Source organism: Monodelphis domestica, chromosome 6 (assembly GCF_027887165.1).
Source record: "Monodelphis domestica isolate mMonDom1 chromosome 6, mMonDom1.pri, whole genome shotgun sequence".
Lineage (NCBI taxonomy): Eukaryota > Metazoa > Chordata > Mammalia > Didelphimorphia > Didelphidae > Monodelphis > Monodelphis domestica.
In genome coordinates, this window is record NC_077232.1 from 104,474,792 (window position 1) to 104,492,291 (window position 17,500).

Here is a 17,500-nt window from a genome sequence, read left to right on the forward strand (position 1 = left end):
TTGGTTATTATTGGATAGCAAAGAGATGTTATCTATAAGTCTAGTCTGAATGCCACGTTTTGGAATTCAGTAAAATGTTGTGAAGAGGTGGTTCTTTCATTGGCCTTCTAAAAGTAATCTCCTTAAGAGTAGGAACTGACTCATTTTGGTCTTTATAGTCCTATTGCCTAGCACAGTTCTAACATATAGTAGATGTTTAGTAAATACAAATATCCCTTCTACATCACAACTTTTCTCAATGTGGTTTTGATATATCCTGGGGTTGGCATAAGAAATTAAATGAAAAATTTGGGGGAGTTTTGAGGAAGCCTCAGACAACATGCAAAGGCCAGTAGATGCCACAGAAAAAAAGTTGAGAAACTCAGAAAGGCACAAAACATATGCATAGTATCGTATAATATCAATATAGTTTATCTTTTGATATAAATATACATGATTTCTTTCTTAAAGTTAAAATAAGTAAAAAGTTTGTCTGCAAAAATAATGTAAAAGGCAGCACAATTTTGTGCAGATTTTTTAGATCTTGGAGGTGCAGGGCCCCTAACCCCTACAATGTGGAAGGAATACCTGTACTCATTAATTCATATGTTGAAAATTAATATGTATATGTGATTTTACTGAGAAATGTTGTGTTCTTAAGCTTAGAGATCACTTAGCAACAAATTCTTTTTTTCATCACTTCTTGTGGTGATGTCCCAAAGCAAATCCTGATGATACCTCACTGTTTTCCAGAGTGTCTATCTGAATCAGGCTGATGAAAATGTAAAAGCTCAGCCTGCACCAAAAGTTGACAGGACTCTGTAGACCTGTGTTTCCTTGCATATCGCAAACAGACAGAGACAGACACACCCATGCATTATGCCTAAGAAAGAAGTGAGCAAGAAAGGACTGACTACTGACCGGAACAAGAGCTGACCTAATACCAGCTGTGTCTAATGAGGTGATTAGGAGGAGAAAACTCACATTTCTCTATTGTATAAATACTTTAGAAAGAGACACCTTCCCTAGCAGATGAAAGAAATACTATTACTCTACAACTGCTGTCTGAAGTCTACTGAGATCTAAACTGCAGGCTCCTTGGACTATATTTAGTAATTATCTCAGTAAATATTGTACAAAGGGATCCTCAGCTCTGAACATTACTAAGCTGCTGCCTATAGGAGGAGATTGGAATGAGAAATTAATTGGGTGGCATACCTATACTCGCCTTACCCTAATGTCCTTATGAAGTGCATTAGTCTGTGCTGTAGCCTTCACTTAGGCAAAGTTCCCATAAAAGTCACTGGAAGTTTCCTGGGAACAAATGGAAAAGAAAAAGACAGCTTAATTGGATCTCATTTGCTACGTTCCTAATGAGTGTCTTTCTCTTCATAATTCTCATATAATTTGGGTGAGATGGCCCTCCTGTCTTAGATGATTAAAATTTTGGTGCAATATACAGTATATGAGAGAGGCAGAAATGTCTGCATGACAGAGTCTAGAGATCTTAATAACCAAAGGAACCAGTCAGGACAAAATAGGAGAAAACTGCTAATGATACTCTCGCATTAAAAAAAGACAAAAAAAAAAACACATTGTGACTAATTTTCTAATGTATATTTTCCTTTTTGTAATGCTTGTACTGTCTTTCTTAGAATTGATATTAAGTATCAGTTCCAAGGCAGAAGAGTAGTAACAGCTAGGCAACTGGGGTTAGATGACTTGCCCAGGGTCACATAACTAGGAAGAGTTGGAGGCTAAATTTGAACAAAGAACTCCTATTTCCAAGCTCAACTCTCTAGACACTGGGCCATCTAGTTGTCCCTAGTGTATATTGTCTTGAAAAAGGCAGTTTTTAAAAACTTTTAGTCTAATCAGAATAATCCACTAAAAATGAATAATGTGGAAATGGGCATCAGATGATAACATTTGTACAACCCAGTGGAATTGCTTGTTGGCTCTGGGAGGAGGAAGAAAAAGGAGAGGGAAAAAAAATGAATCATGTAAACTTGGAAAAATATTTTAAAAAATAAAATAAAAATTTTAAATGAAAAAAAAATCCACTAAAGAGGGGAGCAGAGTGGGATGTCTGTAGGAGGTGTTTAATTTTTTGAAGATTTTAGAATATATTTCTTCCTTTTATTTGCCATTTAGAATCCCTAGATTCCTAAAAAAAGTATTATTAGATATCACCTTCTGCTGTCTTTCCCCATTTAATCCATTATCAGTGTCCTAATCTTGAAATTACTTTATTCTCATCTCAAAATTACTTTTCTAATTTTGCATATGCTTTGTGTTTATTTGTGGATATAGTGATAACAATAATAGTAATATTATTAATAACATCTAACATTTATATAGTACTTACTATGTGCCAGGCACTGTTCTAAGCGCTTTACAAATATCTCTTTTGGTCCTCAAAGCCTTGAGAGGTCAGTGCTGTTATTATTCTCATTTTACAGATGAGAAAGTTGACAAAGAGATCAAGTGCTTTGCCCAAGATCACACACCTAGTAATTATCTGAGACCTTATTTGAACTCAGATCTTCATAACTCTAGAGCCAGTACTTAATTCATTGTAAGGTAAGCTCTGTGAAGGCAGGACCTGTTTCATTTTTTTCTTTGCAACCACAATTTCCAGAACATTGCCTTGTATATAATATAAGAAAGATCTTGGTTATTATTTTTAGAAGTAGTATTAAAAGGTAACATTTGTATCATGTTTTAAGGTTTAAAAAGAGCTTTTCAAACATATTCCCATTTGATCTTCATAATGATCCTAAGAATTAGGAGCTATTATTGTCCCCATTTTACAGTTGAAAAAGCTGAGGCAGATAGTGGTTGAGTGACTAACCCAGGCTCATGTAGCTAGTAAATATATGAGGTCACATTTGAACTCAGATCTTCCTCATTTGAACTCAGATCTTCCTGACTCAACCCAGGACTCTTTTTGTTTTTTTTTTTTACCCTACTACCTAGCTTCCTACCAAAGTTTTTGCTTTCTAGACCAATACTTTTAAACTTAAGTGTTCTGGTCTGTTTATGAAAGAAATATTGCCTAAACCAAGGATCCTTATTTCATAGACACATCCTATTGGCTTTAATCTTTAACAGATTTAATTAACTTCAAGGAATTGTACTGTTGACACTCAGCAATTTCACAGGTATCATCTCAATTATCCCTTTGCCTTAAAGAGTTTCCAGGGGAATTTGATTGGGCCATCCTCAAAGTGATATTTACCATTTAGTTAATGTAATCAGAGATAAACATCATTTAGTATGCAAAGCATTTCCATCTTAGTCCTGTAAAGACAGAGGAGAGCAATAATGCATGCAGGTAAGGGGACCAGGGGACAAAAGATGACTAATAACTTCTGACAGGGGCAGAACAAAGTCACTTCTTTTAACATCCTTAGAACTCTGGAGACAGTTGACACTTGCAGGTTTCTAATGAAATCCACAATGAATCAGCACCATGGTTCTCTTTCATTAACTTTGATAATGCCATTTCTACTCTCTTCAAAGCAATTATGAAGATTGCAAGAGATGAAAAAGATGCTCTAAATCACTATTAATAAGAGAAATTCAAATTAAAACAACTCTGAGGTACTATCTCACGCCTATCAGAGTGACATATATATATATATGACATATATATATATATGATATATGACATAAAGGGAAAATAAAAAAAATGTTGTAGGAGATGTAGAAAAAGAGGGATATTAATACAACTGTTGGTGTTGTGAACTAACTCCATCATTCAGGAAAACAATTTGGAACTATGGCCAAAGGGCCACCCAGGAATAACACTACTATGTCTATATCCCAATGAGATTAAAGAAAAAAGGGGGAAAGTCCTGTTATGTATAAATATATGCATAGCAACTCTTTTTATGGTGCCAAAGAATTGGAAATTGAGAGGCTGCCCATCAATTGAGCTGAACAAGTTGTAGTATACGATTGTGATGGAATATCACTCTGCTGTAAGAAATGATGAACAAAATGATTTAACAAAAACCTCAGAATATTTATATGAACGGATACAAAATGAAGTGAATAGATTTAGAGAACATTCTGCAGAGTAAGAGCAATATTGTATGATCAACTTTGGAGGACTTAGTTGTTCTCAGTAAAATAATGTTTCAAGATAATTCTGAGAGGTTTATGATGACAAAATGCCATCTACTTCCTTAGAAAGAACCGATGCAGTCTGAATACAGATACAAACATACTTTTAAAAAAAACTATTTTTTCAAAGGGCGACAAAAGAATATCTACCCTTTGATCCAGCCATAGCACTGCTGGGTCTGTACCCCAAAGAGATAATGGACAAAAAGACTTGTACAAAAATATTCATAGCTGCACTCTTTGTGGTGGCCAAAAACTGGAAAACGAGGGGATGCCCATCAATTGGGGAATGGCTGAGCAAATTGTGGTATATGTTGGTGATGGAATACTATTGTGCTAAAAGGAATAATAAAGTGGAGGAGTTCCATGGAGACTGGAACAACCTCCAGGAAGTGATGCAGAGCGAGAGGAGCAGAACCAGGAGAACATTGTACACAGAGACTAATACACTGTGGTATAATCGAACATAATGGACGTCTCCATTAATGGCAGTGTAATGTCCCTGAACAATTTGCAGGGATCCAGGAGAAAAAAACACTATTCATAAGCAAATGACAAACTATGGGAGTGGAAACACCGAGGAAAAGCAACTGCCTGAATACAGCGGTTGAGGGGACATGACAGAGGAGAGACTCTAAATGAACACTCTAATGCAAATATTATCAACAAAGCAATGGGTTCAAATCAAGAAAACATCTAATGCCCAGTGGATTTACGCGTCGGCTATGGGGGGTGGGGGGAGGAAAAGAAAATGATCTATGTCTTTAATGAATAATGCTTGGAAATGATCAAATAAAATATATTAAAAAAACTATTTTTTTTTGTTTTCTCTTGCAAGATGGTTCATATGGAAATATGTTTTGTATGACTATACATATAAAGCCTATGTCAAATTGTTTGCCTTCTCAAGGAGAGGGTAGAGGAGAGAGAGAGAATACTTGGAACTCAAAATTTTAAATCAGAATGTTAATTTTTAAAATGTTATCAAGAAAAAGAAAAGAAAAAAAATGCCAGTTGGGTCGGGAGCCAGGGTATTGCAGAAAACCTGTTGTCACTCTGTCAGACCCAGAGGATTTCATACGCATCATTTCTGATCACTGAGTCATAAAATCAATCCTTAACTATATTTCTTGACTTTGTTTTGAAGGAATTTTGGAGGTCTATACTCAACAGAAATTCATCAGAGTGATCACTCTCATTAAGATTTTCCTTAGCTTCCTTTGTGTAATATTGTTTCCATCAGAATTTGGAACAAATTATTGCTTCTATCTCAGTAGCTTTGAGCATGTACACTGCACCTGCTGCAGCATTATAAATGATTATTTATTTATAATTTAGATTTATATAAAATGTGCATGGCAACCAGATCTTTTGATACATATGTAGTTATTAAACCTCTCCACTGTTTGCTTAAAATATGAGAATTCATTTATAGAAAAATACTCATTCACACTTTTTCTCAGAGCCAAAGAAAACAAGATTGTCTGCTGGGGAGGGGGCAGAATATCTTTTGCAGATTTTGTCTTAAAGGATACTAACTAATTCCGTTAAAAGCATCTTTCTATCTAGACAATGTTTTAAAAAAAAAAAAAAGAAAGACCTTTTGCAATTGCACCAGACTTGCTAGATGCTTCTTGGAATAAAGTTAGTGATTCTGTTTATTTTGTTTCATCATTTCTGGTTGCATAATAAAGACAAGCTGGGCAAATTATCTGTAACTAGTTTGCCATGAAAGAGGCCTAAATGGATCTCAAAATAATTGTGATGTTTAGAGCTTTTAGAAAGGGAGATTTAAGGCTATGTGTTGACAAGAACATCATAAGATCATTGAAGAATTAACAACAGTGACACAACTTTACAAATAAATATTGTAGCATGGAATTCTAAATATATTTCACCTTGAGTGTTTGAATGACTTAATTTTAAAGCAGCACCTCAACATCAGTCTTTTTAGTTCCCAAGGAAAAGAATTCTATATGTCAAAGTTTGGATGGCATCTTTGAAAGTGTCTGGTAAAAATTTCCAATTTTGCCCAGCTACTTTCTTAGATGGTTCAGCCTAGGTGATGCCATGGATATAGTACTGGGATTGAAGTTAGGAAAACATCCTCTGCATTCAAATCTAGTCTCAGATACCTACTAGCTGTGCTATCCTGGGCAAATTATTTAACTTTGTTTGTCTCAGTTTTCTCATCTGTAAAATGACCTGGGAAAAGGAAATGGGAAACCATTCCAGTATCTTTGTCAATAAAACCCCAAATGGGGTCATGAAGAGTTGGACATGACTGAAATGACTAAGTGACAGAAACCTTTCAAACAGTACATTCAGATGAGAAAAAGGTGGGTGTATGAGGCTCTCATAGACCATGGGTGTATGGTCAAAGACACAAGAGGATGTAAGGTACCTATAGAAATAGGCATAGGAAGGTACCAAAAGGAAAAATTGAGGGACAATTAAGATGAGCTTTTCTTTGATAATTTTGCCTAGGGAGTTCTGGGCTTGTTATCATCAAGAGTTAAGGTACTGATCAGGGTGGCTCCCACCATTAGGTTAACCCAATATTTCACATGAGTTCTTTCAACTTTTCTTTTTCTTTTTTTAAGCATGTATTTTTCCTTCCTCCTACTTTCCCCCTCATAACCCTAACAAAAGAAGAGCAAAGCAAAACTCTTATAATAAATATGTATAGTCAAGCAAAATAAATTCCCTCACCACCCAGTCCCCAAATGCATGCATGTCCTATTCCTGAGTCCTTCGCCTCTTTGTCAGGAGGTAGATAGGTAGCATGTGGCATCACTGGTCCTCAGGATACATGAATATTTCTGGGAAGCTATAAAGCCAGAATTTTCAGTTCACATGCCAGAACCAGACACCATGGTTACTAAACATGTCCCTCACATTATTTTGCTTTTGAAAATATTATGTGCATATTTCAAATATTCTTCAGTTGTGCATTATTTTGCCTTTCTTATTCCTTAGAATCTGAAAATGCAAAGCAATGCAGTTAATTAACTTGGGAAGCCTAAAGCTACCCTGACTACAATCATTGTATCTCAATATTTTTATGCACATCTGCACACATCAATACCAAGCATAGAATGCAGCCCAACAGCTAAAAGGCAAAAGAGGTGTTGGCAGGGATTTTTCATTTTAAGACTGTATCCTCTCAACTCATCTGATTGGCAGAAACCCAAAGAACCCCCTGCTGGACTTGGTCTTCTGAAGTGTCTCTCATCCTTCCTAAAAAAATTCCTTCTCCCAGGGATGAGGGTTTTTACATTAAAGCTGGCAGAGAAGAAAACATAATGGAAGGGCGGAAGAAAAGGATTTAGAACATTTCAGACTTCCTTACAGATCGGTATCCAGGAAGGTAGTAAAAAGTAAAGAAGTACTGGCAAGACAATATATTTCTAGCCCTCCTAGGGGTTGGGTTACTATGTGATGTGGTAGTATCGTGTCTATTTTCATATTCGAGTTAGAACTTTGGCTGATAATTTCATTGGAAATGTTAAGGGGGAAAAAAGAGGGAATAAACATTTACATAAGAGCCTGTGCTCTCTGCTAAGAGCTTTTACTAATACTGTTTCATTTCATCCTCATAACAGCCCCACAAAGTAGGTGCTTTTCTTATTTTTTTAAAGTTGAGGTAGTAGAGGAAGACAGAGGTTAGATAACTTGCTTAGAGTCACCAAAGTAGTGCCTGAAACTAAATTTGAACTCAAGTCTTTCTGATACCAGTTCTAGTGCTCTACAGGGCCAGCTATTTGCCCTAAAACCTTCAATCCTTAAAGTCAAGAACCTAAGGTTAGAATATAAACAAATACATATTCTCTTGAGGAGAAGTCAAAGCCTTCCAGGAGACAAATTCACATTTTATATAGATGATGTAATTATAGCATTTAGCCTTGAATCCTAAATTACAGATTATTAGAGTTGAGAGGGATTTTACAAGTTCACTGGTGTACCCTCCTACATCATACAGGAATCCCTTCTAGTATGTCCTTTACAAATGGTCTTCCCAACCCTGCTTGAACCCCTCTATAGCAATGTCTAACATTAATAAAGTATTTTGAGGTTTGTGAAACTCTTTGCCTATATTATCTACTTTGATCCTCATAACCATTCTGTGAGGTAGGCGATATCATTATTTTACATGTGAGGAAACTGAGGCTGAAAGAGGCTTAATGCTAGTCACAGCTACTAAGTATCTGAGGCAGAATGTGAACTCAGGGGTTCTTAACTCCAAAACTAGTGCTCTATACAACCTGGCATTTTTAGTAAGAGGGAGCTTAGTATTTCAGGGAGTTTTTTCTTTCTACTTTGGAGGATTTTTCTTTTTAGGAAGTTCTAAATTAAGTGGAACCAGCATTCTGTCTCTCTATAAAAAAATATAACGAATTATATTACATATAATCATGCCTATAATTTAACTAATTTTGTCTTCTTATTCTGGACAAGTCTTTAGTCTTTCATATGATAAACCTTAAACTTTTGAAGGGAGCCATATTGTAGGAGCAATATCCTAACCTATCCTCCCTTGAAAGTTAGGCTAGCTTTTCCTTAAAAAGTATTGAGGGATGTGGGGTGGGGGGAAGGTACAGCTTGGGTAGCTCAGAGGATTGAGAGCCAGGCCTAGAGATGGGATGTCCTAGGTTCAAATCCAGCCTCAGACACTTCCTAGTTGTATGAGTCTGGCATTTAGCCCCCATTGCCTAGCCCTTACCACTCTTCTGCCTTGGAATTAATATATAGTACTGATTCTAATTTGGAAAGTAAGGATTTAAAAAAAAAAGTATTGAGGGCATCCTTATGTCTTAGCTCAGGGGACAAAAGGTTCAGACTTTTGAGAATGACTTCATGCTTGCCTGAACACAAAGTAGTCAGGAATTCCATGTTTCCTTTTGGATGCTTGGCTCACAGTGGAAAGCTTAAGCAAGGGTGTTTCCTTCAGCTAAATAACACAAAGTGTCCTCAGTGCCTCTCCTTATTGAATAGAACTCTTCTGCTATGGCCAAGCGAATCTCCTTTTGTTAATTGCTTCGTAGCATATGAATATATCATTTTGTTCTGCTTTTGAACCTAAACTCCCAAGGCACTGGCCTGAGTCTAGCCCAGTTCAGAACAGTCATTATGTAGCTCTAACCCTTCACTCTCTAGGATCAACATCAGCCTACATCAGCAGTTATAATCAAAATCAAATGATATGGTACTTGGATATCTTCATACTGCATAGAGCATTCTTTTCTATTTAATTCAGATAACAAATACTTATTAAGCACTTAGCATCTGCTGAGCAGCACGAATAGACAGGCAAAGAGGACAGCATTCTGAAGGAATTTACATTCTAGTGGAACAGCAAGTCTCCAAATATTCCCTGCGGATTCCCTTCCTTCTCTTTACAACCAAAATAAAATAAGAAAAACCAAAAAATTAGGAAGTTAAGAGGCCTTAATTATATTTACTTTTAAATTTTGCCATCATTGTTAAAACTGAATATGCTAATGGAATTTTAATATTCTCCAGTATCCAGAGACCCTTTAATTTTCATTCATTGATTAATTTAAAAGATATACATATGTACATATACATATATAGAGAACACCTTTTGTTAAGATAATATCCTTGAGAGTAGGAAAGGTTTTTTACTTAGTGTGCCTAGCACATAGTAGGTGCTTAATAAATGTTTATTGACTGGTAGATAGATGAAAAGTCTAGTGGTGGGATCATTGTGAATGATGGGGAAAGAAAATGCAAACTTTGTGAGAAGGCTGTCTTTGGTTCTACTAGTGCAGTGTGGCTGCAGCCTGCCCTTGCAAGGCGGTTACATATTTCACTTAGTCTATAATCCAGTCCAACTGGCCAGCTCACTGTTCCTCCTAGATGATATTCCATTTCTAGTCTCCATGCTTTAATGCGGGCTGCCTTCTTCTCTCTGCTATTCTCCCTAAACCCCTCCCATTCTCAGAATATATCCCCTCCTATCCTTCATCCCTCAGAATCCCTATTTTCTTTCAATTTTAGGCTCAAGTGTTTGAACACAGCAGCAGCTAACCCTGTCAGCTGAGCTCCACAAAACTGCCCTCAAACTTCCAGGTCAAAGCATTAGTTATTGGGCCATAGAGGACTAAAATCTCCTCCTAAGTCCTGTGTTCTCTATTCATTTCTGGGAAAGTATCTTCAGTTTCTAGTGAAGACCAACTGTCATCTCTCAGAGGGAAGCTACATGGTATGGTAATGGAGCACTGAGTCTGGAATTAGGAGGATCTGAATTCAAATCTAGCCATAGGCACTTACTAGCTAAATAACCCTGGGGAAATCACTTAACCTTGTCTCGGTTTCCTGATCTGTAAAATTAGCTAGAGAAAGAAATGTCAAACCGTTCCATTGTCTTTGCCAAGAAAACCGCAAATGGGGTCATGAAGCGCTATGCATGACTGAAATGAATTAACAACAACATTTCTCAGAATCACTATCACTTTTGAAAAGAAAATGAGCCTATGGGAATAATACTTGCATATTGTTTGCCTTCTAAAGAGCTCAAAGAACTTTACAGATACTGGCTGTTATTCTTGTAACCTTGATTAAAAAGCAGAAAGCCATCATTGCTCTCTTTTCTCTCTAAAATGGCCTTTTACTCAATAAAACAAATTCCTGAAAACTGATGGTTTCTAGGAACCGTGGTTTCCAATCTGCTCTTTTAATTAATGGATCACTTGAGCTGTTACGTAAAAAAGATAATAGACTAATCAATACATATTTATTAAACCCTACTATGTGCTAGGCACTTTCTGGGGGCAAGTGGGGTGAAGCAAATCCCTACTGAAATAGAGACTGAAATCCTTACTTGTAAGAAGTTTATATTCTAATAGGGGAGACATTAACTATACATGTAAATATATTGTAAGGATATCAAATGAATAAATACAAATATATAAAAAGTAGTTAATTGTGACCTAGTTTAAGCAGGAAGATACTAGCATTTGAGAATTGGGAAAGACTTTATGGCAAAGATGGAGTCTGAGTTACATCTTAAAAGAAGAAAGTGAGTCTCTGAGGGAAAGGTAAGGAGAGATTGCATTTCAAGAGTACAGGAGAGTAAGATAATGGATATAGAAACAATTCAGGTTTTCCAATGCATTCAAGCTCATTCAAAACAGCAGACATAAAAAGCTTTTTCAAACTCAAAATTTCATAAGAATTTTCTCAAGAAAAACACATGATTGATTACATAGATCGATAGGGATACGATTAGGGTTTTGATGTTAAAAGATCACTCTACTGCAAATATGAATAACATGGAAATAGGTTTTGCATAATGATACATGTATAACCCAGTGCAATTGCTTGTCAGCTTCATGAGGGGGGAAGAAAAAGCAGTGGAGGGGGGAGATCATAAATCATGTAACCATGGAAAATATTCTAAATTAAAAAAAAGAATTTTCTCAGCCCCTCTCTTATTTCCTACTGACAAAATCAGTTTATTTCTAATGACATCCATTCTGCATCACTGATTCCTTCTTCGAGGGCTGGGAGAAGGAGTGGAGTTAAGCATACTTGAGTATATGTCCCCGGGCATACATTAACTACCCCCAATGAGAGACAAAATTAGTGTTTTGGATTCTATACATGCGCTTTTTTTCCAATCAGAATATAAACTCTGGATCACATACAGATGGGCAGAGTCAAGAAGACAACATAGAGGCAGCAAACATTCAGACATCTGAAAACCCTTCCTTACTGATTGCAAACTAAATGCTCCTAGGGGAATGAAAATCAAACCTAACAAAAAGACAGAGCCAAGGAACCCTCCTGCTTGACTTGACTTAAAAGGTACGCCCCCCCAAAGCTGGAATTTGAGAACACTCCTGTTTAAGGAGAAGGAAGAAGGAAGGTCCTGGGACCCTTCCCCCACCTAGAATGCTAAGCCTCCAGATGTAGCTGGAAACTCTGGGCGGGCAAAGGCACTAGTCTGGAGGGAGTACCTTGCGAGCAAAGCTGTGCCAGGATCAGAGCATCCAACACAGGCAGTGGGAAAGCAAATAGAGGAAAAACTCAGGGCACAGAGCAGGAGGCATAGTTGCAGCAGTGGATACACTCTATATTGCCCCCCCTTTCCCAAGGTTTTTTCCCCAGAGCACATCCATCAACCCAGCCATACTTAATCCCATCAAAGCCTATAGAGGACAGAGTAGCTCAAGCTCCAAAACCCTTCCCCCACAGACTGCTGGACTTAATCCTATTAAAGTTTTCAGAGAGCAGAGAAGCACAAGCTCCAACACCCCTCCCCCACAGACTGCACTGAGAGATTTACTGACAAAACTCCAAAGGTGAAGGTGGAAAGAAAAGCCCAAAACCACAAAAAAAAGAGAGGAGTAAGATCTCAGGCAACAGCATGGAGTAAAGAAGGGATAAATATGAGCAAACAACAGAAAAAGAAAAAAGAAATTACAATCAACAGCTTCTATAGAGGTAACAAACAAAGAGCAATTAGAACAAAGAAAGATGAGGGAACTCCAAGCAAAACAAACAAACAAACAAACAAAAAAAACAACAGAAAACCCAGCAAATTGAATACAGGCTCTGGAAGAACTCAAAATACAATTCAAAACACAATTAAGAGAGGCTAAAGACAACTTTAAAAGCAAGATAAGTCATCTGGAAATAGAAAACAGTGTCTTGAAAGCCAAAATTAATCAGCCTGAAAATGAGGCAAAGGCGATGAAAGAGGAGGCAAAGAAGATGAAAGATGACTTCCAAAGAAAATCAGACCAGAATGAGAAGGGTGACCAAAACGCCAGGGATGAAATCCAGTCTTTAACAACAATTAGAAGCAAGTGACTTCAGGAGTCAGCAGGAAACTATAAAACAAAATCAAAAGAATGAAAAAAATTTAGGAAAATATGAAACATCTCATTCACAAAACAGAAGATTTAGAAAATCCTTCCAAGAGAGAAAACTTAAGAATCATTGGTCTACGAGAAGACCATGACAAAAGAAAAAGCCTGGACATTATACTAGAGGAAATTATCCAAGAAAACTGCCCCTATATTCTAGAACAAGAGAGAAAAGTAGAAATTGAAAGAATCCACAAATCACCTCCTGTACTTAATCCCTAACTGAAAACACCCAGGAATATTATAGGCAAATTCAAGAACTATGAGGTCAAAGAAAAAATATTACAAGCTGCCAAGAAAAAGTCATTCAGATACCACGGAACCACAGTGAGGATAACACAGGATCTGTCTGCATCTACACTGAAGGACCAAAAGGCATGGAATATGATATTCTGGAAAGTAAAGGAACTAGGTCTACAACCAAGAATCAACTACCCAGCAAAATTGACTATATTTTTATAGGGGAAAGTATGGTCATTTAACAAAATAGAAGAATTCCAAGCATTTGTAAAGAAAAGACCAGACCTGAACAGAAAATTTGATGCCTAAACACAGAACTCAAGAGAATCATCAAAAGGTAATTAAAAAAAGAGGGAAAAAAGAAAAACAAAACAAAACAAAAAAGAACTTTTTTTAAGAGACCCAATAAGTTAAAATGATATGTATCTCTATAAGAAAAGAGGTCATCAGTAAATCTTAAAAATTGTTATTATCACCTGGGCAGCTAGAAGAATTACACTTAGAGAGAAGAGTGACAAACTCTATAGGATGAAATGCCAAGACATAAATATGTATATAGATATATGTATGCATAAATACATATATATGTGTATATATATGTATATATATACACAACTAGAGCTAAAAAAAGAAGTTAATACTAAAAGAAATGGAAAAAGAAACAAAAACAGGTAAATTTATATGTCACAAAGAAACTCATGGTGGGAGGAGGGAGAACATCAACACACCAGAAGGTTAAAGAGGCTGGATATAGGAAATACCAAACTCTTATGTGAATTGAAATTGATTCAAAGAAGGGAGAACAATCCAATCCATTGGGGAAGAGAATTGATTTGCACCCTATAGGGAAGTAGAAGGGTAACAAATGGCCTGGTGGGGAAAGAAGCAGTACAAGGGAGGGAAAGGGTGGGGGATAGTTTAAAATACTGTCAAGAAAATAAGGGGAGAATAAGAAGGGAGGGGTTTAGAAAGGGAAGAAAAATAAAGGTGGGAATTAGGGGGGACTGATTAAAAACAAAACATTGGTGTAGAAGGAGTTAGTGAAAGAACAAAAGGCAGGACTAGGAGTAGAAAACAAAATGCTGGGGGGGCAGCTGGGTAGCTCAGTGGATTGAGAGTCAGGCCTAGAGATGGGAGGTCCTAGGTTCAAATCTGGCCTCAGACACTTCCCAGCTGTGTGACCCTGGGCAAGTCACTTGACCCCCATTGCCTAGCCCTTACCACCACTCTTCTGCCTTGGAGCCAATATACAGTATTGACTCCAAGATGGAAGGTAAGGGTTTAAAAAAAAATGCTGGGAAATACACAGCTGATTATCATAACTTTGAATGTGAATGGAATGAACTCACCCATAAAACACAAGCAAATATCAGAGTGGTTTAGAATCCAAAACCCTATCATATGCTGTTTACAAGAAACACACATGAGGAAAATAGATACATATAGGGTAAAAGTAAGAGGATGGAGCCAAATCTATTGGGCATCAACTGATAAAAAGAAGGCAGGAGTCACAATCATGATATCTGACAAATCGAAAGTAAAAATAGATCTAGTTAAAAGAGATAGGGAAGGTAATTACATCCTGATAAAAGGCAGTATAGATAATGAGGAAATATCAGTACTCAACATGTATGCACCAAATGGCATAGCATCCAAATTTCTAAAGGAGAAACTAGTGGAGCTCAAGGATGAAACTGATACAAAAACTATACTAGTTAGAAACCTTAACCTTCCTCTATCAGAACAAGATAAATCAAACCAAAAAATAAAGAAAGAGGTTATAGAAGTAAATAAAATCTTAGAAAAATTAGAGTTAGTAGATATGTAGAGAAAAATAAATAGGGACAAAAAGGAATACACCTTTTCAGCAGTACATGGTACATTCACAAAGACTGACCATGTATTAGGGCATAAAAACATTGCAAACAAGTTCAAAAGAGCAGAAATAATAAATGTAAATTTCTCAGATCACAATGCAATGAAAATAATAATTAGTAAGGGTACATGGAAAGGCAAATCAAATATTAATTGGAAATTAAACAATGTGATTCTCCAAAATCTGTTAAAGAACAATTCATAAAAACAATTAATAAATTCATTGAAGAAAATGCCTATGATAAAGCATCCTTTCAAAATCTATGGGATGCAGCCAAAGCAGTACTCAGGGGGGAAATTCATATCCTTGAGTTCATATATTAATAAAATAGAGAGGGCAGAGGTCAATGAATTGGGCATGCAAATTAAAAAACTAGAATCAAAGGAGAAAGTAATACAATTGAAATTCAAAGAACTATTGATTTAATAAATAAGACTAGAATTGGTACTTTGCAAAAATAAATAAATTGACAAAGTACTGGTCAATCTAATTAAAAAAAGGAAAGAAGAAAACCTAATTGATATTCCAGATCAAAAGGGAGACCTCATCTCTAATGAAGAGGAAAATTAAGGCAATCATTAAAAATTATTATGCCCAATTATATGGCAATAACTATGGCAATCTAAGTGATATGGATGAATATTTACAAAAATATAAATTGCCTAGACTAACAGAGAAATAAATAGACTACCTAAACAACCCCATATCAGAAAAAGAAACTAAACAAGTCATCAAAGGACTCCCTAATAAAAAATCCCCAGGTCCAGATGGATTTACAAATGAATTTTATCAAACATTCAAAGTACAACTCATCCTGATATTATACAAACTATTTGACAAAATAAGCAAAGAAGGAGTTCTAACCAAATCCTTTTATGACACAAATATGGTACTCATTCCAAAGCCAGGCAGGTCAAAAACAGAGAAAGAAAACTATAGACCAATCTCCTTAATGAATATAGATGCAAAAGTCTTAAATAGGGTACTAGCAAAAAGACTTCAGCAAGTCATCACAATGGTTATTCATTATGATCAGGTGGGATTTATACCAGGAATGCAAGGATGGTTCAATATTAGGAAAACCATCCACATAATTGACCATATTAACAAGCAAACTGACAAAAATCACATGATTATCTCAATAGATAAAATACATTGATGAAATACAACACTCATTTCTATTGAAAACACTAGAAAGCATAGGAATAGAAGGGCCTTTCCTAAAATTAACAAATAGTATATATCTAAAACCATCAGCAAATATCATCTGCAATGGGGACAAACTAGAAGACTTCCCAATAAGATCAGGAGTGAAACAAAGATGCCCATTATCACCTCTATTATTTAACACAGTACTAGAAACACTAGCAGTAGGAATTAGAGAATAAAAAGAAATTGAAGGTATTAAAATAGGCAATGAGGAGACCAAGCTGTTACTCTTTGCAGATAATATGATGATCTACTTAAAGAATCCTAGATAATCAACCAAAAAGTTACTCGAAATAATCAGCAACTTTGGCAAAGTTGCAGGATACAAAATAAATCCACATAAGTCATCAGCATTTCTATATATCTCCAACACATCTCAGCAGCAAGAGTTAGAAAGAGAAATTCTATTTAAAATTACCCTAGACAATATAAAATACTTAGGAATCTATCTCCCGAGACAAACACAGGAACTGTATGAACACAACTACAAAACACTTTCCACACAATTAAAACTAGATCTAAACAATTGGAAAAACATCGACTGCTCATGGGTAGGACGAGCTAACATAATAAAAATGACCATCCTACCCAAATTAATTTACTTATTTGGTGCCATACCCATTGATCTACCAAAAAAAAACTTTTTTTTACTGAATTAGAAAAAAAAAAACCATAACAAAGTTCATTTGGAATAACAAAAGATCAAGGATATCCAGGGAAATCATAAAAAAGAATGCGAAGGAAGGAGGCCTTGCAGTCCCAGATCTCAAACTATACTATAAAGCAGTGGTCATCAAAATAATTTGGTACTGGCTAAGAGACAGAAAGGAGGATCAGTGGAACAGACTTGGGGTAAGTGGCCTCAGCAAGACAGTCTATGACAAGCCCAAAGATTCCAGCTGATAAAAACTGCTGGGAAAATTGGAAGACAGTGTGGGAGATATTAGGTTTGGATCAATATCTCACACCCTTTACTAAGATAAACTCAGAATGGGTTAATGACTTGAATAGAAAGAAGGAAACTAGAAGCAAATTAGGTGAACACAGAATAGTATACATGTCAGATCTTTGGGAAAGGAAAGACTTTAAAAAAGTATACTCATTGCAAACATTTTCTCCATCACTAAGTCTTGACAATGAATAGCATAATAAATCAAGATCTGATTTGTAG

General features: G+C 36.1%; 1 protein-coding gene across 4 annotated transcripts in view; it reads right to left on the reverse strand.

Annotated features, from left to right (window-relative positions):
* The window catches only part of KCNIP4 (potassium voltage-gated channel interacting protein 4), a 1,185,503-nt gene that overhangs the window by 265,285 nt on the left and 902,718 nt on the right, over positions 1-17,500 (reverse strand). The gene's annotated exons all lie outside the window — the stretch shown is intronic.